Genomic DNA, 26,646 nt, shown 5'->3' with positions numbered 1-26,646 from the left:
ACCAAAAATGCACTATTTTGGACTTTGGAATTTTTTTGCGCGCACGCCATTGACCGAGCGGTTTAATTAATGATATATTTTTATAATTCGGACATTTCCGCACGCGGTGATACCATATATGTTTATTTTTATTTACACTGTGTTTTTTTTTTTATGGGAAAAGGGGGGTGATTCAAACTTTTAATAGGGGAGGGGTTAAATGATATTCATTCACTTTTTTTTTCTCACTTTTTTTTTTGCAGTGTTATAGGTCCCATAGGGAGCTATAACACTGCACACACTGATCATCATTGATCACTGGTTTCTCATAGGAAACCAGTGATCGATGATTCTGCCGCTTGACTGCTCATGCCTGGATCTCAGGCACTGACCAGTCATTCGGCGATCGGACAGCAAGGAGGCAGGTAGGGGCCCTCCCGCTGTCCTGTAAGCTGTTCGGGATGCGGCGATTTCGCCACGGCTATCCCGAACAGCCCACTGAGTTAACCGGCATGGTTTCACTTTCGCTTTTAGCGATCGGCGCTGCGCGCTATTAGCGGCGGGTCCCGGCTTCACTATGACGCCGGGCCCGCCGTGATATGATGCGGGGTTACTGTGTAACCCCGCGTTATATCACGGGAGCAGGACCAAGGACGTACCTGTACGTCCTTGGTCCTTAAGGGGTTAAAGGGGTTGTCCCATCTCCTTAACTTCTAGCTTTTCCCGAATGACACTTAAAGGGGTATTCCAGGAAAAAACATATCAACTGGCTCCAAAAAGTTAAACAGATTTGTAAATTACTTGTATTAAAAAATCTTAATTCTTCCAATAATTATCAGCTGCTGAAGTTGAGTTATTTTCTGTCTGGCAACAGTGCTCTCTGCTGACATCTCTGCTTGTCTCAGGAACTGCATATAGTTTGCTGTGGGGATTTGCTTCTACTCTGGACAGTTCCCGAGACAAGTGTAATCAGAGAGCACTTAGACAGAAAAGAACAACTCAACTTCAGCTCATAAGTACAGAAAGGATTAAGATTTTTTAATAGAAGTAATTTACAAATCTGTTTAACTTTCTGGATATATAAAAAAAAGTTTTTTTCCTGGATAACCCCTTTAAGCTCTCAGCATGATCTAGAGCTGGGAGATTCATTTTAAACATTGAAACCAATGGTATGTATTCTAGAACTTTCTTCCACATCTCCTCCAGGTTCTCCCCACCTCTTACTTCTATTTCATTTTTTTATTTATTTTTTGGTTAAGGGGATCAAGGATTATGCTATTTCTCATTGATAAATATAAAGTATAAAATAAACTTCAATATATTTTTTTAATCCTGAAAATCTAACCCAGATATTATTTCCACCAGATTTCCTCCTCCCCAAGCTTGCTGCAATAATTTCTCATGAGACTTTTGTACGTTTTATTGACCCCACCCTTAAAGCCAACTTAACAAATTAGCCAAAAAATGGGGTATTGGGAATTTGCAGACCTCCCATATTTTTATTATTACTTTTTAGAGACTGTTACTTTTTTCTTGGATACTTCGGCCTGAATAGAAAGTCTTGATGTATAGTGTGAATTGTTTGGAAGATTTTTTTAACCAACCATACTCCAGACTGTATGAAACCACATATATAATTTCCCTGAGGAAGCCTAATGGTGAAATGGCATTGGGGTGCGGGTGAACTGTGAGGGTATGTGTAAGGACTGTTATGCTGCTATGGCGTGTGGGGTTTGGGAGAATGAGTTATGTAATGTACCATTTACACAGGAGGCTTAGCCAAGTATATATGTTTTACTTCTGTAGGTGTATTTCTCCCATTTCCACATGCAATCTCAGCGCTTCCATACCTTTTGTGATTATGATCCTTTGCATTTTTTCTTTTCAAGATATTTAGTGCTTTGATTGAGTAACATTGTCTAGTTTATATACACTGAGGGCCCTATTAGGATTAGCCTGCTATTATTTGCACTTTATCTTGTGTCTTTTGACCTTTTTAAGTGTTTGTTACGCCGAGCGCTCCGGGTCCCCGCTCCTCCCCGGAGCGCTCGCGGCGTTCACCTTCTTGCAGTGCCCCGGTCAGATCCGCTGACCGGGAGCGCTGCGTCAGTGTTACCGGCGGGGATGCGACCCGCATAGCGGGAGGCGCCCGCTCGACGCTCGCATCCCAGTCACCTCACCTGTCCTGTCCCCCGTCGGCTCAGTCCCGGCGCGTGCGGCCCTGCTCCCTAGGGCGCGCGCGCGCTGGCTCTCTGCGATTTAAAGGGCCAGTGCGCCACTGATTGGCGTCTGGCTCAATCAGTGCTCACACCTGTGCCCTCATTATAAAACCTCACTTCCCCTTCCCAGCATTGCCGGATCTTGTTGCCCTTGTGCCAGTGAAAGCGTTCCTTGTATGTCCCAAGCCAGTGTTCCAGACCCTCTGCCGTTGCCCCTGACTACGATCCTTGCTGCCTGCCCTGACCTTCTGCTACGTCCGACCTTGCTCTTGCCTAATCCCTTGTACCGCGCCTATCTCAGCTGTCAGTTGGGGTTGAGTCGCTATCGGGTGGAACGACCTGGGGGTTACCTGCCGCTGCAAGTCCATCCCGCTTTGCGGCGGGCTCTGGTGAAAACCAGTAACCCCTTAGACTCCGTTCCTCTGGTACGGCCCACGTCATCACCCCACTGACACAGAGGATCCACCACCAGTATCCTCACTGTTTCCGGATCCTGACAGTGTTTTATACGATTTTCTAATAAAGATGTATAAAAATTTTCTCACAATTTGTGTCTGGTGTATGTAATAGGTATTGCACATATATAATTTGTGGATGTAAAATGGATTTAATCAGTAGTTTTTTGACCTGCTTTGGAAAAAAGGAAATGATTTTCATGTTTTAATTTAGGAAGCACATTTAACTTAACATACTATTGAGGGTACCTAAAGATCTGAAATCCTAGATAACAATTATTCCTGTTAGGGTCACGGCAGGTGGTGGATCCTCTGGGCCTGTGTGGATGAGCCGTGCCAGGGGCCCTGGCCCTTTAAATGTAAGCGCTCCGGCGCACAAGTGCCCCAGGAGGCGGGGGCACGCACGCCGGGGCTGCAAGAACTGGAAGACCAGGGAGGTGAGTGACAGGCTGGGATTCGGATGCGGGTGCGTCCTGCGATGCAAATCCCAGCCCTGCCGGCAGCGGGGACATGACAAGAGAGCGCTCACGGCCAGCGTGTCTGGCTGGAGCACAGATGTTACAGTACCCCCCTCTTTGGTCTCCCGCTCTTCTTTGGAACTCAAAAAGTTCCCCACTACATGAGACCAAGGGGTTTACGCCAGGGCTGCGAGGACAGGAAGACCAGGGAGGTGAGTGACGAGCTGGGATTTGCTTGAGATGAGATGAGATGCGAATCCCAGCCTTGCCGGCAGCGCGAACATGACAAAAGAGCGCTCATGGCCAGCGTGTCTCACCGGAGCGCAGATGTTACAATTCCTCTGAGACACCGAGAAGGGTAAGTCAGCCAAAGCTTTCCCATGTAACAGGAGTAATGTTAAACCCGGTCATTTCCCTCATTTACTATTACTCTAGCACCTGGTTTCATATAGACCATTGTTATCCCATTCCTAAATAATTTAAATTTTCAAAAGATTCTAATCATTTATGTAGAAATACTCATTGTAGACAACTGAAGACATGTGACACTATTGCTCTTTCTTCTGCATATGAATATAAAAAATGATGAATATTATGGCTTATTGTACAGCGTGGGCCATTTATATGGATACACCTTAATAAAATGGGAATGGTTGGTGATATTAACTTCCTGTTTGTGGCACATTAGTATATGTGAGTGGGGAAACTTTTCAAGATGGGTGGTGACCATGGCAGCCATTTTGAAGTCAGCCATTTTGAATCCAACTTTTGTTTTTTAAATAGGAAGAGGGTCATGTGACACATCAAACTTATTGGGAAATTCACAAGAAAAACAATGATGTGCTTGGTTTTAACGTAACTTTATTCTTTCATGAGTTATTTACAAGTTTCTGACCACTTATAAAATGTGTTCAATGTGCTGCCCATTGTGTTGGATTGTCATTGCAACCCTCTTCTCCCACTCTTCACACACTGATAGCAACACCGCAGGAGAAATGCTAGCGCAGGCTTCCAGTATCCATAGTTTCAGGTGCTGCACATCTCGTATCTTCACAGCATAGACAATTGCCTTCAGATGACCCCAAAGATAAAAGTCTTAGGGGGTCAGATCGGGAGACCTTGGGGGCCATTTAACTGGCCCCCAAGGTGGCCAGTTCCTATTGAAAAAGCAAAAGTTGGATTCAAAATGGCCGACTTCAAAATGGCCACCATGGTCACTACCCATCTTGAAAAGTTTCCCCCCTCACATATACTAATGTGCCACAAACAGGAAATTAATATCACCAACCATTCCTATTTTATTAAGGTGTATCCATATAAATGGCCCACCCTGTATAATTTGGCATAAATCCTGCCTGATTAAGCCCAACTCCAGTATATTTTGGGTCAATCTACTGTCAAATATTGTCCAAAAATGTTGTATCAGAGATAATAAAAATAGTTCACATATACAGTATACCAATAAGCTTTTACGTACAGGGCTTCTCATATAAGCCCTTGTTACCTCCTAACTCAGGTTACGTCATAATCAGGTGAAACAGACAATTTAAACAGGGAATGTTCACAGTTTGTATTTCTCATAAATACTGATCTCTAAAGCGGGTGTTACCAGTTATAGAAATGCTCTGAACTCTTTATTTCTCATTCAGTCCAAGAGGGCCGGTAGCATTCCTTTTGGAAAATAGGGGGTGTGGCCTGGCTGCCCGAATGAATGGCCGCACTGTAGCAGAGCTTTGCAAGTTTCAGCCCTAACCAGTGACCACACAGCACTTTCCAGGGACAGCCTGACACCCACAAGCGGGGGATATACTGCCTGTCATGCCTGTGCGCAAGCAGAAAGCTAGCAAGCATGAATCGCTGGGGAAATTTTAGTTCTCGCAGCGGTGGCCTCCTTCCCAAGATGGCGCCGACAGAACGCAGGACCCGAAGCATCGTTCACCACAGCTGGCAGGCACCTCACCTGCCACTCACAGGCGCTCCACATCGGACCCTGAGCTGTGCGGCTCTCACCTCCAGCATATGGCATACTGTCAGCTCTCCCCTCCCCAGGCCTTCTTCTCTCCCTCAGCAGAGACGGACTCCTCCATCCAGCCCCATACCGCAGCAGCAACTGCATAGCTCCCCACTGCCCAGACACCAATTTCTAGCTGACTGGAGCTCTGCTGCTGCCTTTCCTTCTGCAGAAGAAGCTGCAACTATTCTCTGTCACTAATACAGCTGTGACGGATACCCAAATTAAGCATATGCTTCTTACACTACAAAAATCCTTTAGGAAGGACATTCTAACTATGATTAACCCCCTTACATACCGCAGTTGAGGACAAAATTTGAAGAGTTTGCTGCCTCTCATAATGAAGTTATTGACTCTCACAATGCAGCGGAAGACAGCATTGCCACGCTTAAAGCAAAAGTCGCCGACTTAGAAGACCGCAGTAGGCAAAATAACATCAAACTGCGTGGAATACCGCAAACTGTGGCACCTGCAGATATACCTACCTACGTCCGTTCCTACGTCATGCACACCTCAAGAGCTTGAAATTGACCAGGCACACGGGGTACCCCGACCCAAACATCTTGATGACTCCGTCCCTAGGGATGTCCTGGCAAGGGAACATTTCTTTACCGTTAAAGATTGATTGATTGAAATTGATGAACTTTGCTAGCACCAATGGCGGGCTGCCAGCCCCCTATCATCATGGGGCTATCTACACGACCTCTCAGCTTTGCTGAGCTTTACAACCTGTTACCTCTACGCTACGGTCAGCAAATATTCAATACCACTGGGGTTTTCCGGGACGTCTCCTAATCTGCCACGAAGACACAATCCATGTGGTCCATTTATCAGCGGAGGGTGAAGCCCTTTTGCGAAGATGGAATTTGTCCTTGAAAAACAACAAAGGTCTACCTTGATCATCATTACACAAAATGCAGGACAATTCGTCTTCGGTTCGCTGACTCTGGACTTTATGACCTACGTTCTCATTATGGGCTACTCGGCTCTCAAGTTTAGTCTGGCTTCGGCATGGACATTACCCCCACTCAAGAAGATAGGCTTCAGCCTTCACCTACCATATCCTTTACCAGTTTACTAGTTTATTTGTTTGCACTGTTTGTTGTGGTTTTTATGTCTTGTGAGAAGGTGTATTAATCTTTTGTCCATGGAGCATTGTCCGCTCACTTGCGCTGGCTGTGAGGCGCTTGTGGTCAACTCCTTATATATTACTGCCAACTGTTGTTATGCTTTTCTTATTACTCTATGGTAATCAAATTGGTCAGTATTAATGCAAACGGTCTTAACAGCCCACATAAGCGTGCAAATTTGTGGAGGGAGGCTCTATCACTAGGAGTTGATGTAATTAGTGTTCAGGAGACACACCTTCTAGATAAGGATGCTATTAGAATGAAAAACTCATCCTATCCGCACATCTTCCATTCACATCATCAAACTAAATCTAGAGGGGTGATGCTGGTGGTTAGGAACACAGTAGCTTTTGTTATGACTGACTTAGTTAGTGACCCTTGTGGGCGATATATAATTCTTTCCTGCAATATAAATAACATGCCATACACCCTAGTAGCATTGTATGCACCCAATTTGGGCCAGCACCACTTCCCTCGCAGCACTTTAAAACTCGCAAAACGCATAAAGAAAGGCCTGCTGGTTATCTGTGGGTACTTTAATTTAGTTGTAGACCCCTCTGTAGACTCTAGCTCCACTGCACGCATATCCTCTCCCTCCTTAGCTCACTTACTCTGGTCTGAAGAATTATATGACACATTGCGCATACAACATCCGAATGAAAAAGATTTCACCCACCACTCTCTGACTCACAGCACATATTCTTGCTTGGACATGTTCTTGGTGGAACGATCCCCGTTTTCTAACTTAGTGGCATCTAACATTGAAGCCATATCCTGGACAGATCATGCGGCCATATCTTTGTCACTGCAGGAAAACTCTAACACCTCTCCTGCATATGTCTGGAGGGCAAGTCCTTTCTTATTGTCCCACCCAGAGCATGTTCAGAAACTGCAGAAAGACCTCACTGACTTTTTCTTCACTAATGCGACTCCAGAGGTGGATGCTTTCACTTTGTGAAACTGTCATAAAGCATACATTAGTTTTTTTAATTAAATATGGATCTATCAGTAAAAAAAAGAGTGACGCCCAATTAGCCGAAATTTTAAATAAGTTGCAAGTTCTAGAGGCGCAAAATAAATCTTGCCCATCACCCGACTTAGTCACACAGCTGTCTACTCTCTGCCAGGACCTTAGAGGAGTTCTTCTATTTCATTATGAGAAAAACCTTAGGAGAAATAAAGGGAAGTATTACTTGCAAAATGATAAAGTAGGGAAGTTGCTAGCATCCCATTCAAAGTCGAGACATGACCGCTCCCACATTGCTCACTTGGTACACCCCAACACTGGCTCTACACTATCCACTCCCGAAGGTATGGCTGACTGTTTCCAAGTTTTCTATTCTTCCCTATATAATTTACAAAACATCACCCTCCCCCCTCCCTAGAAAACTCCATATGTTCCTTTCTCTCTGGCCTTTAGCTACCGAAGCTCACCGAGAAACAATTGGAAACCCTTAATAGCCCTATATCCATGACTAAAGTGGTGAAGACTATAAAGTCTTTCCCCTCCCAAAAAGCCCTGGGACCCGACGATTTTGTCAACCTATATTATACAACCTTTTGTGATATATTGTCCTCATACATTAGGGAAACTTGCCAGGTTGCCTTTACCAAGGGCGCTTTTCCAAAGGAAAATCTGCAAGCACTGATAGTAACACTTCCCAAACCTGGGAAATCTCAAGATCTCCCTCAAAACTACAGGCCCATCTCGCTGCTCAATCAAGACCTCAAAATTTTCACCAAACGAATTGCCTCCAGACTAGCAATAGTGCTGCCTTCCCTGATTAATGCAGATCAGTCTGGTTTTGTGCCCAGCTGATATCTTTCATCATATCGAGAGAACACACACTCCTGCCTTGGTCCTTGCACACGATGCTGAGAAGGTGTTTGATCGGGTTCGCTAGTCGTATGTGTTACGTTATGCACTCCGGCTGCACACGCTGGCCGTGAGCGCATGGTCCCGTTACCTACTGCTGCCTGTGGGGCTGAGATTCGCATCACGGGATGTGCCCACATGCAAATCCCAGCGTGTCACTCACCTGGTGCTTCTCCTGCCCCCGCCTCTGCCTCTCTGCACCGGCACGCGTGTCCCCATTCCCTAGAGTGCTCGCACGCCAGAGCTTTAAAATTTAAAGGGCCAGTGCGCCCATTAGTGAAGTAACACCTGCGGCTCATTGATAAATTCCTCCACCTCCCACACTTCCTTGCCAGATCTTTGTTGCCCTTATGCCTGAAAGTGTTCCTGAGAGTTGCTTTGCCTTGTATCATACCCTTTGCTCCATGACTTGACCTTGCTCCTTTGCCGCCTGCCTACTGACCACTTGCTACGTTCTTGACTACGCCACTGTGCCGCCAGCCCTGACATTCTGCTATCCTGACCACGAGTTGCCTTATCCCACCCGTGCCTTGAATCTCCTCAGCCGCCTGTGTGGTCAAGCTGTGCCAGGGGTAGCGACCTGGGTGCCGTCAGCCGCAGCAAGTCTATCCCGCTTTGCGACGGGCTCTGGTGAAAACCAGCGGCACCTTAGACTCCGCTCCCTCATCTACCACACAGGTCCAGCAGATCCACTATCATCAGTGTCCCAGTCTACTGAAACGCGAGTGTTACAGTATGCCTTCTTGGTATTGCGGCATATGGGCTTTAGTGGCTCAATCCTGCAAGCAATTACATCACTCTACACTGGCTAGAGTATTTGTGTTACGCCGAGCGCTCCGGGTCCCCGCTCCTCCCCGGAGCGCTCGCTTCACTCTCCCCGCGGCAGCGCTCCGGTCACGTCCTCTGACCCGGGGCGCTGCGATTCCGCTGCCAGCCGGGATGCGATTCGCGATGCGGGTAGCGCCCGCTCGCGATGCGCACCCCGGCTCCCCTACCTGACTCGCTCTCCGTCTGTTCTGTCCCGGCGCGCGCGGCCCCGCTCCCTAGGGCGCGCGCGCGCCGGGTCTCTGCGATTTAAAGGGCCACTGCGCCGCTGATTGGCGCAGTGGTTCCAATCAGTGTGTTCACCTGTGCACTTCCCTATATCACCTCACTTCCCCTGCACTCCCTTGCCGGATCTTGTTGCCTTAGTGCCAGTGAAAGCGTTCCTTGTGTGTTCCTTGCCTGTGTTTCCAGACCTTCTGCCGTTGCCCCTGACTACGATCCTTGCTGCCTGCCCCGACCTTCTGCTACGTCCGACCTTGCTTTTGCCTACTCCCTTGTACCGCGCCTATCTTCAGCAGCCAGAGAGGTGAGCCGTTGCTAGTGGATACGACCTGGTCACTACCGCCGCAGCAAGACCATCCCGCTTTGCGGCGGGCTCTGGTGAAAACCAGTAGTGGCTTAGAACCGGTCCACTAGCACGGTCCACGCCAATCCCTCTCTGGCACAGAGGATCCACTACCTGCCAGCCGGCATCGTGACAGTAGATCCGGCCATGGATCCCGCTGAAGTTCCTCTGCCAGTTGTCGCTGACCTCACCACGGTGGTCGCCCAGCAGTCACAACAGATAGCGCAACAAGGCCAACAGCTGTCTCAACTGACCGTTATGCTACAACAGTTACTACCACAGCTTCAGCAGTCATCTCCTCCGCCAGCTCCTGCACCTCCTCCGCAGCGAGTGGCTGCTCCTGGGATACGCTTATCCTTGCCGGATAAATTTGATGGGGACTCTAAGTTTTGCCGTGGCTTTCTTTCCCAATGTTCCCTGCATCTGGAGATGATGTCGGACCTGTTTCCCACTGAAAGGTCTAAGGTGGCTTTCGTAGTCAGCCTTCTGTCCGGAAAAGCCCTGTCATGGGCCACACCGCTCTGGGACCGCAATGACCCCGTCACTGCCTCTGTACACTCCTTCTTCTCGGAAATCCGAAGTGTCTTTGAGGAACCTGCCCGAGCCTCTTCTGCTGAGACTGCCCTGTTGAACCTGGTCCAGGGTAATTCTTCCGTTGGCGAGTATGCCGTACAATTCCGTACTCTTGCTTCAGAATTGTCCTGGAATAATGAGGCCCTCTGCGCGACCTTCAAAAAAGGCCTATCCAGCAACATTAAAGATGTTCTGGCCGCACGAGAAATTCCTGCTAATCTACATGAACTTATTCACCTAGCCACTCGCATTGACATGCGTTTTTCCGAAAGGCGTCAGGAACTCCGCCAGGATATGGACTCTGTTCGCACGAGGCGTTTCTCCTCCTCGGCTCCTCTCTCCTCTGGTCCCCTGCAATCTGTTCCTGTGCCTCCCGCCGTGGAGGCTATGCAGGTCGACCGGTCTCGCCTGACACCTCAAGAGAGGACACGACGCCGTATGGAGAACCTCTGCCTGTACTGTGCTAGTACCGAACACTTCCTGAGAGATTGTCCTATCCGTCCTCCCCGCCTGGAAAGACGTACGCTGACTCCGCACAAAGGTGAGACAGTCCTTGATGTCTACTCTGCTTCTCCACGTCTTACTGTGCCTGTGCGGATGTCTGCCTCTGCCTTCTCCTTCTCTACAGTGGCCTTCTTGGACTCTGGATCTGCAGGAAATTTTATTTTGGCCTCTCTCGTCAACAGGTTCAACATCCCGGTGACCAGTCTCGCCAGACCCCTCTACATCAATTGTGTAAATAATGAAAGATTGGACTGTACCATACGTTTCCGCACGGAGCCCCTTCTTATGAGCATCGGATCTCATCATGAGAGGATTGAACTTTTGGTCCTCCCCAATTGCACCTCGGAAATTCTCCTTGGACTTCCCTGGCTTCAACTTCATTCCCCTACCCTGGATTGGTCCACTGGGGAGATCAAGAGTTGGGGGTCCTCTTGTTCCAAGAACTGTCTAAAACCGGTTCCCAGTAACCCTTGCCGTAACTCTGTGGTTCCTCCAGTAACCGGTCTCCCTAAGGCCTATATGGACTTCGCGGATGTTTTCTGCAAAAAACAAGCTGAGACTCTACCTCCTCACAGGCCTTATGATTGCCCTATCGACCTCCTCCCGGGCACTACTCCACCCCGGGGCAGAATTTATCCTCTCTCTGCCCCAGAGACTCTTGCCATGTCCGAATACGTCCAGGAGAATCTAAAAAAGGGCTTTATCCGTAAATCCTCCTCTCCTGCCGGAGCCGGATTTTTCTTTGTGTCCAAAAAAGATGGCTCCCTACGTCCTTGCATTGACTACCGCGGTCTTAATAAAATCACGGTTAAGAACCGCTACCCCTTACCCCTCATCTCTGAACTCTTTGATCGCCTCCAAGGTGCCCACATCTTCACTAAATTGGACTTAAGAGGCGCCTATAACCTCATCCGCATCAGAGAGGGGGACGAGTGGAAAACGGCATTTAACACCAGAGATGGACACTTTGAGTATCTGGTCATGCCCTTTGGACTGTGCAACGCCCCTGCCGTCTTCCAAGACTTTGTCAATGAAATTTTTCGTGATCTGTTATACTCCTGTGTTGTTGTATATCTGGACGATATCCTAATTTTTTCTGCCAATCTAGAAGAACACCGCCAGCATGTCCGTATGGTTCTTCAGAGACTTCGTGACAACCAACTCTATGCCAAAATTGAGAAATGTCTGTTTGAATGCCAATCTCTTCCTTTTCTAGGATATTTGGTCTCTGGCCAGGGACTACAGATGGATCCAGACAAACTCTCTGCCGTCTTAGATTGGCCACGCCCCTCCGGACTCCGTGCTATCCAACGCTTTTTGGGGTTCGCCAATTATTACAGGCAATTTATTCCACATTTTTCTACCATTGTGGCTCCTATCGTGGCTTTAACCAAAAAAAATGCTGATCCCAAGTCCTGGCCTCCTCAAGCAGAAGACGCCTTTAAACGACTCAAGTCTGCCTTTTCTTCGGCTCCCGTCCTCTCCAGACCTGACCCTTCCAAACCCTTCCTATTGGAGGTTGATGCCTCCTCAGTGGGAGCTGGAGCTGTTCTTCTACAAAAAAATTCTTCCGGGCATGCTGTCACTTGTGGTTTTTTCTCCAGGACCTTCTCTCCAGCGGAGAGGAACTACTCCATCGGGGATCGAGAGCTTCTAGCCATTAAATTAGCACTTGAGGAATGGAGGCATCTGCTGGAGGGATCAAGTTCTCCTGTTATTATCTACACCGACCACAAGAACCTCTCCTACCTCCAGTCTGCCCAACGGCTGAATCCTCGCCAGGCCCGGTGGTCTCTGTTCTTTGCCCGATTTAATTTTGAGATTCACTTTCGTCCTGCCGATAAGAACATTAGGGCCGATGCTCTCTCTCGTTCCTCGGATGCCTCAGAAGTTGAACTCTCTCCGCAACACATCATTCCACCTGACTGCCTGATCTCCACTTCTCCTGCCTCCATCAGGCAGACTCCTCCAGGAAAGACCTTTGTTTCTCCTCGCCAACGCCTCGGAATCCTCAAATGGGGTCACTCCTCCCATCTCGCAGGTCATGCGGGTATCAAGAAATCTGTGCAACTCATCTCCCGCTTCTATTGGTGGCCGACTCTGGAGACGGATGTTGTGGACTTTGTGCGAGCCTGCACTATCTGTGCCCGGGATAAGACTCCTCGCCAGAAGCCCGCTGGTTTTCTTCATCCTCTGCCTGTCCCCGAACAGCCTTGGTCTCTGATTGGTATGGATTTTATTACTGATTTACCCCCTTCCCGTGGCAACACTGTTATTTGGGTGGTCGTTGATCGATTCTCCAAAATGGCACATTTCATCCCTCTTCCTGGTCTTCCTTCTGCGCCTCAGTTGGCTAAACAATTTTTTGTACACATTTTTCGTCTTCACGGGTTGCCTACGCAGATTGTCTCGGATAGAGGCGTCCAATTCGTGTCTAAATTCTGGAGGGCTCTCTGTAAACAACTCAAGATTAAATTAAATTTTTCTTCTGCATATCATCCCCAGTCCAATGGACAAGTAGAAAGGATTAACCAGATCTTGGGTGATTATTTGCGACATTTTGTTTCCTCCCGCCAGGATGACTGGGCAGATCTCCTCCCATGGGCCGAATTCTCGTATAACTTCAGGGTCTCTGAGTCTTCCTCCAAATCCCCATTTTTCGTGGTGTACGGCCGTCACCCTCTTCCCCCCCTCCCTACTCCCTTGCCCTCTGGTCTGCCCGCTGTGGATGAAATTTCTCGTGACCTTTCCATCATATGGAGAGAGACCCAAAATTCTCTCTTACAGGCTTCTTCACGCATGAAGAAGTTCGCGGATAAGAAAAGAAGAGCTCCCCCCGTTTTTTCCCCTGGAGACAAGGTATGGCTCTCCGCTAAATATGTCCGCTTCCGTGTCCCTAGCTACAAGTTGGGACCACGCTATCTTGGTCCTTTCAAAATTTTGTGTCAAATTAATCCTGTCTCTTATAAACTTCTTCTTCCTCCCTCTCTTCGTATCCCTAATGCCTTTCACGTCTCTCTTCTCAAACCACTCATCCTCAACCGTTTTTCTCCCAAATCTGTTCCTCCCACTCCTGTTTCCGGCTCCTCGGACATCTTCTCGGTCAAAGAAATTTTAGCGGCCAAAAAGGTCAGAGGGGAAAAATTTTTTTTTAGTGGACTGGGAGTGCTCCTCAGGTTCTCAGGCTCTAAGAAGAGGGGGAGACCCAAGGGGGGGGGTACTGTTACGCCGAGCGCTCCGGGTCCCCGCTCCTCCCCGGAGCGCTCGCTTCACTCTCCCCGCGGCAGCGCTCCGGTCACGTCCTCTGACCCGGGGCGCTGCGATTCCGCTGCCAGCCGGGATGCGATTCGCGATGCGGGTAGCGCCCGCTCGCGATGCGCACCCCGGCTCCCCTACCTGACTCGCTCTCCGTCTGTTCTGTCCCGGCGCGCGCGGCCCCGCTCCCTAGGGCGCGCGCGCGCCGGGTCTCTGCGATTTAAAGGGCCACTGCGCCGCTGATTGGCGCAGTGGTTCCAATCAGTGTGTTCACCTGTGCACTTCCCTATATCACCTCACTTCCCCTGCACTCCCTTGCCGGATCTTGTTGCCTTAGTGCCAGTGAAAGCGTTCCTTGTGTGTTCCTTGCCTGTGTTTCCAGACCTTCTGCCGTTGCCCCTGACTACGATCCTTGCTGCCTGCCCCGACCTTCTGCTACGTCCGACCTTGCTTTTGCCTACTCCCTTGTACCGCGCCTATCTTCAGCAGCCAGAGAGGTGAGCCGTTGCTAGTGGATACGACCTGGTCACTACCGCCGCAGCAAGACCATCCCGCTTTGCGGCGGGCTCTGGTGAAAACCAGTAGTGGCTTAGAACCGGTCCACTAGCACGGTCCACGCCAATCCCTCTCTGGCACAGAGGATCCACTACCTGCCAGCCGGCATCGTGACAATTTGCTAACGGGGCAATGTCTGCTCCTCTGAGCATTACTAATGGCACAAGGCAGGGGTGTCCCCTTTCCCTCCTCATCTTTATTTTATGCTTAGAGCACCTTGCACAAGCTCTTTGCGCTAATGCAGAGATATCGGAGGTTTGTATTGAAATTAGGCAACACCTCATCTTCCTATATGCGGATGATATTATCCTCACCCAGCCTACACTCTTCGCCCCTGTCGCTTTAGAGGTTATTCACAAATTCGGTGCCCTATCATACTACCATCTTAACGTCTCAAAAACGCAGGCCCTTCCTCTCTTCATGGATGGACAGATGATACAACTTCTCAAATGCTCCTATTCCTTCGACTGGCATACTTCTGACATAACTTACTTAGGCATAAAACTAGCTACTCCCCAGAAACTTTTACACCACATTAACTATGAACCTTTCTTGAAAAGCAGACCAGCAGGTTAGCGTGATATGATATATCTTGGGTATGACGGGTTGCCACATTTAAAATGTTTTTACTGCCACAGTTTCTGTATCTATACAGGACCTTACCTATTACTGTCTCTAATTCCTTTTTCTCTGTGGCTCAGGCGCTCTTAACCAAATTTGTGTGGGCGGGCAGGAGGCCTAGACTGCCATCTTCTATTTTAACTAAAGCAAAAGAAACAGGCAGTCTGGGTTTACCGAATCTTTATGGTTATTACATAGCCACCTTGGTCAGCTCTCTGCACAGCTGGTGGAAGGGGTGTTTGGACACACCTTGGGTGCATATAGAACACACCTATACATCCCCTTACCATATTACAGATGTGCTGTGGCATCCTTTCTGGGATGCCATCTCCCCATTACCATTACACAATCCTATCATTAAAACATCGTACAATACGTAGTCACAATACTTGACCACAGCCGCTGCTGTTGGCATTGCCTCAGAAAGTTCTCTCACTTTCATCCCTCAGCTAGATATACAAAGGTGGATCATCCACGGCATCACTCATGTTAGACATTTATATGACGCGGGACGCCTAATAACATTCCAAGAACTACAGTCAAAATATTACATGCACAAGAGAGACTTCTACATGTATCTGCTGATTAGACATTTCCTTAGCACCTTGACCCCTTCGGGTATCCGACCTCACACAGCGACACTGGCTTTTTTGAATAGCAATTTAAAAGGGCTGAGCATGATATATTCTACTTTCTCACTTTCCCCCAGTTTCCACAAATCCCACCCTTTTGGTACTTGGGAAAAGTCACTGGGTATTACTTTAGAAGAACAGGACTGGAAACAGGCATTTTAAATGGCACATAGAGCCTTCCAATGTGTCTTTCATGTGGAATCCTTGTCCAAAACTACGTTACAATGGTACTATACACCTGAAAGGTTAGCACTTATTTACCCTGACTCCTCTCCCCTGTGTTGGCGGAACTGTGGAAAAAAAGGCAACCTTATACATATATTGTGGGAATGTCTAGTTATCACACCCTTTTGGACAGCCTGTAAAACACTTTTAGAAAATGTGCTGCACTTACAGATTTCTTGGTCTCCGCAGCTTGTTTTACTCCTTATCAACATGCACTCCATTCCACCTAAACTACGTGACCGGACAAGCATTATTTGCATTGTTGCAAAAATAACACTCACCAAAGAATGTAAGTCCCCAACAGTTCCCTCTATTATTGAAGTAGTGGATACATTAAACATTACCTGCACATATGAAAAAACTATAGCTTTAGGAAATGGTTCCTATTCTAAGTTTAAAACTTGCTGGGCTAACTGGCTCTCCTCCTCGTATTCAGACATCAACAAATAAAATTGGTTGCACATTAATCTGGCTTTACAACACTCACCTCTTCCATATGCTACATCTCACTGACTTATGCTATCCCCTCATTAGCTTATGTGGAGAATACTAATAAATCGAATATACTTATTCTAAACATTTTAGCCATTACTAGACCGTTTACACTAGAAGTATCAGTGGACAATGCCTTTATCTCTTCTCGTATGTCTTAACTGAGCTTGGATTCATTTGGTCGATTGGCACTGCACTGTATCACTCACTATGAGGGACATTTATCAATGTTTGCTTATGTATTCTTTTTTTTAGTAATTTTTTCCTTACTTTTTTTTTGCTTATGTGCGACGTATTTATCAACTGCTTTCAGCCTGTTGATAATTTTCTTTCACGTAAGCAATTTTTCCTTTTTTTACTTTGGTAGTAGCTTTTTCTGCTCCATGTTTGAGCTGGAGTAAATTTAGTAAATTTTTAACGCTGTTGCGACTTTTTTTTGCGCAGTTGCGACTGTCGCAGTTAATAAATACCTGACTACCCGTAGTCCATTTTAAAATTATTACTACATAGTAAATTTTAGGAAAACTTGCTTTTCTCGCTTTCCAGTCAAAATGTCGCACGAAAAATCGTGTAGTCGCAGTTGCGACAATTTTGCGACAATTATAGTAAAGAAAACCTGACTAAACCCGTTGATAAATGTCCATATATATGTGTGATTTCTTTCCTCACAATTTGTGTTCCTTTTTTTGCCAATGTTATCCTGTTTTTGAGATATGTTTCTTGCTTATTGTTGATGCCGCTATGTCTGTATACAAAATTGGCTTTTGTATCCTTCATCGATATTGGCTTTCTCTATATGGCATTGATGATTTGTGTTTGTTTGTTTATTGTTGTTTATGAAAAAAAATAAAATTCAATAAAAATTATTGAAACAGATTCCTTTTGGAGGAGATGCTGGTGGCGATCTCCTCCTTCTGTACAATGATCTATTCTTTCAATCCCAAGGAATTTTTAATGAGTGGCTCTTGTAGGGATGCCTTTCTGTAGGGATCTTAGATGCTCTTTCACTCTAATCACTAGTTGTCTTTTAGTTTTCCCTATATAGTACATCCCACAAGGACAAAAAGTGCGTACACTACGTAGGTTATTCTAAGTCTCCCCTTCCTTGGAACATCTGCCACCCGTCTGTGTCGTCCCAGAGTCCTCCAGGTCATTGCAACCGAAGTTCTGCTTATTAAGCTGCAAGCTTTTTTTCAAGGTGGGAGCTCCATTTTTGTTCTTTTATAGTTACATTTGGATTTTGTATGTAGACAATAGCTGGGCAGGGAAAGGTATGTCTTTTGTTTGCTAGAGAGAAACATCCTGGCGCCTTTCTGATTGTAGAGTTGTGGATGTGCCCCCCAGGCAAGCAGTTTGTCTTTTTTTTAACCCCACGTATTCCCTGGGTGCCTTAAACTACAAGTACATCCTGATTCCTGCCAGAAGCTGCGCTCGCATCATAAACCGTGGGTCCTGACTGCTATCAGCAGCAAGGGACCCACCAAGTAATGGCGGACATCAGTGAGCGTGATGCCGTGATGAATATTTGTCACGTTAGCTTCGGCAATGCAGAGGTTCCGCTGGCTGATCTGATAAACCCCTCCCCCAATAAAAAATAAAATTCTCCTCCTTCCACATTTGCTGTGTCTCCCACATGGCTTACCATCAGGGGCGTAGCTAGAAATCTCAGGGCTCCGATGCAAAAAAATGCCTCGGGCCCCCTGCGCTCCTGAAACCAGGGACTGTTTGGAGGCCTGCGTCCCACTAGGTGTGCACTCCTGGCGGGGACCGGGTTTGCCATATGGTAGGTACGCCACTGCCTTAGGGTACGTTCGCATGTGTGTATTTTCTGCTGCAGATCTGCTTCTGCAGATTTTGCGGCCCATTGACTTCAATGGGTAGCAAAATCTGCAGAAGCAGATCTGCAGCAGAAAATACACACGTGTGAACATACCCTTAGGGTAGGGTCACACGTAACGGATCAGCAGTGTATGTTACGCTGCTGATCCGTCAATGACATGACCCTATAGTGTGCCTCCAGCTGATTTGCCTATGTCCTGATTGTCACTGCTGAATACTTATGCAAAGCACTGTAATATTTGAGTCAGGCCCGCTGACTAGCAAGCATCTCTGCCTCTCTGTGTGCAACTGGGTTTCCAGCATGCTCTTAACCTGTTCCAGACATAGGGTGTACAGGTATGCCCTTGCTGCCTGGTACTTAATGCACCAAGGAATACCTGTATACCTTGGAGCAATAACTTTAAAGTGAGCGCAGGAGCTGCGCTCGCTTCAGACCAGAATACTGTCAGTAGGCAGACACTCACTGCTAATGACGGGCAGCAGCAATCCGCGGAGGACTGTTATTAACTCTTTAGATGATGTGATCAATACCTATCGCAGTGTCTAAAATGAAAGCAAATCTTTCCGTTTAGCTCAATTGAGTTTATCGTACCCCTGCTATGTGATCACTGGGGTTTGATAAGCTAAAATGGTGGAAGAGGGTCACCTTACCTGCCTCCTGCTGCTGTTTATTACTGATTTACTGATGCAGCCTGGCTTAGCTAGGCTATATCAGTGGATCACTGATCTCACTGTGTAATGCTATGCCATAGGCATAGCATTATACATGGAATGCAATCTAATGATTGCATATAAAACTCCCCTATGGGGACATAAAAAAGTATAACATTAAAAATATAAAAAAATTATATAAAATTATATAAAACCCCCTCCCTTAAAAAAAAAAAAAATCACCCTTATATTCCCATTTAAAAAAACAACAACATATTTGGTATCACCACGTGCATAACTATCCAAACTGTTAAAATATAATGTAAGTAATCCCACACAGTGATTGGTGTAAGTTTAAAAAAAAAATAAAAATATTCAGATTTTTAGTCACATCATATATCAGAAAAAAATGATAAAAAAATTATTAAAATGTCCCATTAAAACAATAATGGTACCGATAAAATCTACAAATCACGGTGCAAAAAACAAGCCTACATACAGCCCCATATATGGGAAAATAAAAAAAGTTTAGGGGTCAGAAGATGCTCTCCTCATGCATGGAGAAACCACCTCCAATCATCTCTATGTGAGAGGCGGAGGTACAGCGCTACAGGAGTTTGTTGAATACCCACCATAAGCAACCTATTATTTGGGACCTTTCTTACTAACAGGGATTGTCTCAAATAATTGCATACAAAATCTAAAGAATTATAGGAACATTAGTTGTCTTTCTGAACTTCCTAGGACTTGGCAAGTAACCTGAATCTGATTTCTTGTCATCATTGACTTAGGTTTCATTTATTAGCTTAGGGATCCTTAACATTACACATAGAGTTTAGTGTCATTGCAAACATGACAATGTTATAGACTAGGGAAATCTTCTTGACTATATTCTGTCATGTGGAGGGCAAACATTTACAGTGCTGAAAAATCGTGCTGACATTATATGACTTTGCAAAATAATATAGATTGAAGCAAATATGAATATGAGAACGCAGGGGAGGAAAACTCCAGATACCAATTGTTATACATAATGATATTTGACTGTGCAGTAACCTTGGGGCTTTAGGGATATCACAATGAAACCTAGAATCAGAGAACATGGAATCAGTCTACAGAGAACAAAAAGTACCAGAAAACACATCAGTAAACAGTTTTCATTTGGAAACTTAGATACAAACTGAGAATTTCAGCAAATTTATACATATATTAACCTTGAATGAGGCCAGATTGTATTATCAGAGAGAAAAGTAATTTATCTCTCCTCTTGTTTTCAGCAAAGTTGCCTAGAGCGCTTTTTGGGCTTTATTAGAAAATACATTGTATACTATGCTTTGGAGTATTGTCATCTGTAACCTGTTATAGATGTTTATTCTGTATAGGGTAGTCTGTAAGTGTTACTGCTTTATAATGAATTTAAAAGTGGTTAAGCTGTTTCTATGGACTAAATATAAGCTAAACTAAATTATAGAATAGGAGAGCAGTTGTTTGTTTTCTTGTGGTAACTAGAGATAAGTAGGCCGATTCACCAAATTTTCTGCAAAAATTTGGTTCGCTACGAATTTATTTGCGTCAAATCTATATTAAAAATGGTTATTTCTGGTCTACAGAGAGCCTCAATAGGGGTGTAGAACAGTTTGCTTTGTTCTAACACACATAGGGAGTGTGCTGTGTTAGTGAAATAGTACTGTTATTCAGTATGACATGCAGATTACAGGCATCGCTATTAGAATCACTGCGGCAGAGCGTCTGAATGTGGCAGCAGGGAGACCATATGGCGTCAAAATTGAAGAGAGTAAATAGATTTTTTAATGTAATTTTTATTTTATTTAATTTGAATTTATTTACATTTTTTGAGTGCCCATTCTGGTGAGCATCGAGCTGGCGGTTCGCCACGGGGAGTGCTACCACCTTTTCCAGCCCGTGCCTCTCACCGCTTGTCTTACTCTTTTGTGGAACTGCAAATGTTTCATTTAATCAGTAATGGTTCATTATGATTGCTCCAACCTGTTTCATTGGATTCTTGTGGTAACTCCACAGCTACTATATGACGTCGACGATCATAGGGCCTCAGTCTTGAAGAGATTACATCGATATTTTTTAATTGAAATTTAAGATTTTGAAATTGAAACTTAAGATTTTGAAATTGAAATTTAAGATTAGACTACCAAGTTTTAATGTCCCAAGCCCCGGCGTGTGGTTACAAAGAAACAAATTTAACAAGGAGTCACGTGTTACATGGCAGCACAATGACAGAGCCTGGAGGAGGCATCAGTATGTGGAGACCATATAGTGGCTGAATGACCGCCTGGAGGTGGCTGAAGCATAAGGAGAACCTATAGTGGCTGAATGGCACAGCCTGGAGTTGGCTGAAGCATGAGGAGACCATATAGTGGCTTAATGGCACAGCCTGGAGTTGGCGGCAGCATGAGTAGAACATATAGTGGCTGAATGGCACAGCCTGGAGTTTGTTGCAGCATAAGCAGACCATATAGTGTCGGAATGGCACAGACTGGAGGTGGATGAAGCATGAGGATACCATATAGTGGCTGAATGGCACAGCCTAGAGGTGGTAAAGCATGAGGAGACCATATAGTGGCTGAATGGCACAGCCTGGAGTTGGCAGAAGCATGAGGAGACCATATAGTGGCTGAATGGCACAGCCTAGAGGTGGCGAAGCATGAGGAGACCATAAAGTGGCTGAATGGCACAGCCTGGAGTTGGTGGCATCATGAGGAGACCATATAGTGGCAGAATGACACAGCTTGCAGCTCGCGGCAGCATGAGGAGACCATAGGGCCTCATAATCCCTAAGATTTAAAGATGAATTTTCAAATTTAAATTGAATATTTATGGTAGCTAGTTCTACCATGAAAATTTGTAGGTAATGTCCCAGGCCCAGCAGCATCAGTACACCATATAGTGGCTGAATGACACAGCCTGCTGCTCACAGCAGCATGAGGAGACCATAGGGCATCACAATCCCTGAGATTTAAAGATGAATTAAAAAATTTTAATTGAAGATTTATGGTAGCTAGTGCTACCATGAAAATTTGTAGGTAATGTTCCAGGCCCAGCAGCATCAGTAAACCATATAGTGGCTGAATGGTACAGCCTGGAGTTGGCGGCAGATGAGGAGACCATATAGTGGCTGAATGGCACAGCCTGAAGTTGGTGGCAGCATAAGTAGAACATAAAGTAGCTGAATGGCACAGCCTGGAGTTGACGGCAGCATGAGTAGAATATATAGTGGCTGAATGGCACAGCCTGGAGTTGGCAGCATATGAGGAGACCATATAGTGGCTTAATGGCACAGCCTGGAGTTGGCGGCATATTAGGAGACCATATAGTGGCTGAATGGCACAGCCTGGAGTTGGCAGAGGCATAAGGAGACCATATAGTGGCTGAATGGCACAGCCTGGAGGTGGCTAAAGCATGAGGAGACGATATAGTGGCTGAATGAAACAGCCTGGATGTGGCAGCAGCAGCATCAGGAGTCCTAAAAGTGACCCGGTGACAGAGTGGTGCGGTGGGTGGCAATACCAGTACCCAGTGACAAAGGTGGGTGAAAAAAGAGGAATGTTTGTAACTGGGGAGCAGCGCCTTAAATCTGCTTGGCACTATCCATATTTGTGAAGTGTTGGTGTGGCACCATGGTCAATCTACTCTCATGCATCGGGCATTGGTGAGTGGAAATCCTGGCTGATCCATGCCTGATTCATCTTTACAAAGGTCAGTCTCTCCACATTTTTCATGGACAGATGAGTTCTCCTTGGGCTGGCTAAGGTCCCTGCCGCACTTAACACCCGCTCTGATGGCACACTAATGGAGGGCAGGACAGCTTTTCGAGGGCAAACTCTGCTAGTTGTGGCCACAAATCAAGTTTGGCTGCTCAGAAGTCCAGCGGATCTGAAAGGTGTGTTGGCATGGGCATGTCAAGGTATGCCACCACCTGCTGGTTCAGGTCCTGCTCCAGGTCTACCTGCTGCTGATGAGTTGCTTCACTATGCGGGTGAAGAAAGGTACTCATCAGCGACTGTAGACACAGGCTGCTGCTGATGGAGCTGGTACTGCTCCTGCCCCTCCACCACTCCCCAGCAGCCATGGCAGTGGAAGGTGAGGGCCCCCCGAGTCAGACCTGCTAGAGGATGGACGATTGTGCTGATAGGCGTCGGCCAAATGACTACGTAGGATATCTCCGTAGTAGGTCAATTTGTCCTCCCTCTCAGTGGGTGTATAAAAGGCCCCCATTTTGTAGCGGTAGCGAGGGTTCAATAAGGTGGAGAGCCAGAAGACATCCCGCTGCCGAATGGTGACAATTCGGAGGTCACTACGCAAACAAGTGAGTGTGCATCGTGCCATCTCCACTGCATACTGCCACGGTGTGTCTGGGTCCTCTGTCTAGCCTTCCTCATAAACCTCTAGCTCCTCTGGCTGCTCCTGCTCCTCCTCTCCTGTCAGATGACTAGAAAAACTGCCCATTTCGTGAAACCTAAACTGTGCTCCACTGTGCCCCTCCCCCTCCTCCTCCAGTTCAGCCCCCACAGGGCTCATGTGGCCGTGAGATGTAGGCACCACGTCTCCATTGCCCTGACCAGCCATCGTTTCCAACATGTGTTGTAGGAAATGAAGCAGCGGAATTACATTGTTCATCCCATAATCCTGGCGACTGACTAATAATGGGGCTTCCTCAAAGGGCCTGAGCAAACGGCAGGTGTCACGTATGAGCTGCCACTGGTTGATATTGAAGTTACACAGACAGTTGCACTTGTCTGTGCAGTGGAGGCTGGGGACACGGTGGAGGATGAGGAGGCAGAGTCGCACAATGTCACAGGACCAACGGCCTGAGAGCATGGAGGAGGAAGCGGCGTGAGCTGTCCAAGTTGGTGTTGTGGCTGTGCAGGAACCATATTCACCCAGTGGGTCGTAAAGGACATGTATTGTCCCTGACCATACTTACAGCTCCAGACGTCGGCTCTGCCGTGCACTTTGGTACACACCGACAGGCTCAAGGACTGGACCACCTTCTCTTTCACAAAATTGTGCAGGGCTGGTACTGCCATCTTCACAAAGAAATGACGGCTTGGCACTCTCCACCTCGGCTCGGCACAAGCCATCAGTTCTCTGAAAGGTGCAGAGACCACCACTTGAAAAGGGAGGGACTGCAGCACCAGCAACTTGGACAGGAGCACATTCAGCTTCTGCGCCGTTGGATGAGTTGGTGTATACTGTTGTCTCTTGGACATGGCTTTGCCGATGGATTGTTGGTGGAATGACTGACTAAAATTAGGAGGAGCAGGAGCATCTGGAGCGACAGAAGGAGGGTATGACACACACACTTCTGCTGAGGTGGTGGAGCCTTGGCTGGCTGAAAGAGGGAGTGATGCCGCAGGCTGGACCACTACATCGGAGCCACGGTTCTCCCAGGCCTCTTTATGGTGGCGCAGCATATGTTGATGCAGGGCCGTGGTGTCAACATTGGGACCCTGGCCACGTTTCACCTTCTGCCGACACATCTTGCATGTGGCTATGTTAACCTCCTCTGGATGCTTTATGAAAAATTGCCACACTGCCGAGTAGCTTATTTTCTGCCAACAGTCTGCACTAATTGACTGCTACTTGCGCCGTCTCCAGGAACCCCTGTTCCACTTCCTCCCGGGGTGGTAGGCTGCCGTGAAGCAGATGGTCTCTCCTGGGCATGTTTGGGTCCAGAATTTCCACTTCTGCCACCATGCTGACTGCCAACCATGCTACCACCTTGCTGGCTCAGCTACTGCCTCACAGGCAACCTGCAACCCTCTTCTCCTGATGATGATGATGAAGCCCCTTCTGCACCTGGCTCCCAATTGCGATCGGCTTCATCATCATCAACAAGTGTCTGCATGTCACTGATGTCCTCCTCAGGTTCCACAGCAGTGCCTGAACGCTGGCAACACCGCCTCCCACATCACTCTCCTGATCACTACTTGCCCGCCTAGTGGAGGAAGCGGTGGATGCCTCCTCCACTTCTTGGCTGGGCAGTAGCTGCTCACTGTCCTCTACTAGATCGTCCTCACTAAATAGTGGAGCTGAACCCACAGCATAAGATACTTCTTTAGGGGAGGGAACAGCATAGGACAGATGCAATGGGAGGACAGGGACTGCTCCAAGGCCATGGAAATTGAGGGTTGTGTCTGAGTAACCCTCCGACTGTTGACTGGGGGTATCAGATGTCACTTGTGATGAAGTGGATGACCGTGTTAACCAATCAATGACGGCAAATGGGTTGCTCTTCGAGACACGACCACTAGCTTATACGGCCTCTTGCTGCGACTCCTGCTGCCACTCGCCCCTAGTCTGCTGCGACCTCTTCCTGCGCCTGATGAATTTAGGCCTCTGCCACTCCTCAGTGCACATTCTGGCACTTCTCTGCCTGACATACTTAGTGCAGTATTTGTCTAGAACAGCCGCAGGTGTGTACTTTTGGCTGTCCTTTCACAGTATCTAGGCCCTTGAAAGACTAAGGCTAGGTTTCCAATAGTTTTTTTTTCTGGCAGTTTTTGGAAAACTGCCACTGCAGTTTTTGAGCCAAAGTCAGAAGTGGATCCGTAAGGGCGGCGAAGTCTAAGTCCTTCCTTTATATGTCCTATTCCTTTTAAATACACTTCTGGCTTTGGCTCAAAAACTGCAGTGGCAGTTTTCCAAAAACTGCCAGAAAAAAACCCAAGTGGAAACCTAGCCTAACAGGTACAAAATAGTACACTACTTAGATGTAGGTATGTGGTATGCACTTATGAGGGCAGAAAAATGTGCTACAGTTTTTTTTAGAGGTTAAATCATTTTTTTCACATTTTTAAAATATTTTTAAAATATAATATAAAAAAAATACTTGTCACAAAATATGAAAAATTTAATAATAACTTGTCACATCTCCCACTGTTGACTAGCAGAGGGAGCTAAAATGATAAATATGGTGAAAGCAAGCAACTTGTCTGGCTGCTGAAAATTAGACCTCACCAGTCTATCTTCCGCCTCTTTCTATGTGCAAAAGGAGAGGGGGATGGGGTTTTGTAGATTTTTCAATTCCACTATCACCATTTTGTTGATGTCTGAGGAGTGTCTAGTTGTCTTTTGATAGGTCACTGCTCCTCAGGGACTTCAATAAAATGGTGCTGGCTCCCCTAAGCAGCCCATGCTTTTCTATGAGTCACTCTCAGTCTTAACTTTCTTATGCCCTGTGCCTGCCATAAAGCTACTGTGTAGGTGTTGTGAAGTGACACACCACAAAAAGGCTACAGTAATGGCAGCCCCCAGTACACACTGTAATTAATACATAACATTAAAACTACATTGTCCTAAAACTAAATACCGTACATAAATGAAATGCTTTATCTTGATATAATAATTTTATTTATTAAAAAAATAAAATGGTGACACATTCCCTTTATCTAAATCAGGCTATGTTCCCTAACTACTCCTAACACTCCTTTCATCCTTTAAAAAAATTTCAGAGATTTAAAAAGCTTTGTATCATACATTTATTCTTTCATTCTGTGCTGCTGTCAGTGAAGCTCTTTGCAGCTGTCAATCAAGCTCACTTCCTGAGTTTGGTCTACTTACAAGCAGACCAAAATCTGAGATTTTGACAAGAAAAAATGTGTTCGGGCCAACAAGGGAGACCCCTGGTGGCTAGAATTATACAACAGAAAACTAACATAAAATGTTTTTTTTTTTTTTTTTTTTTTTTTTTTTTATGGAAGCCAAATACAAGTTAGTTATGTGGCATAAGGATTCAAATATTA

Source organism: Hyla sarda, chromosome 7 (genome assembly GCF_029499605.1).
Source record: "Hyla sarda isolate aHylSar1 chromosome 7, aHylSar1.hap1, whole genome shotgun sequence".
Classification (NCBI taxonomy): Eukaryota; Metazoa; Chordata; class Amphibia; order Anura; family Hylidae; genus Hyla; species Hyla sarda.
Note: the sequence above shows the minus strand (reverse complement) of the source record.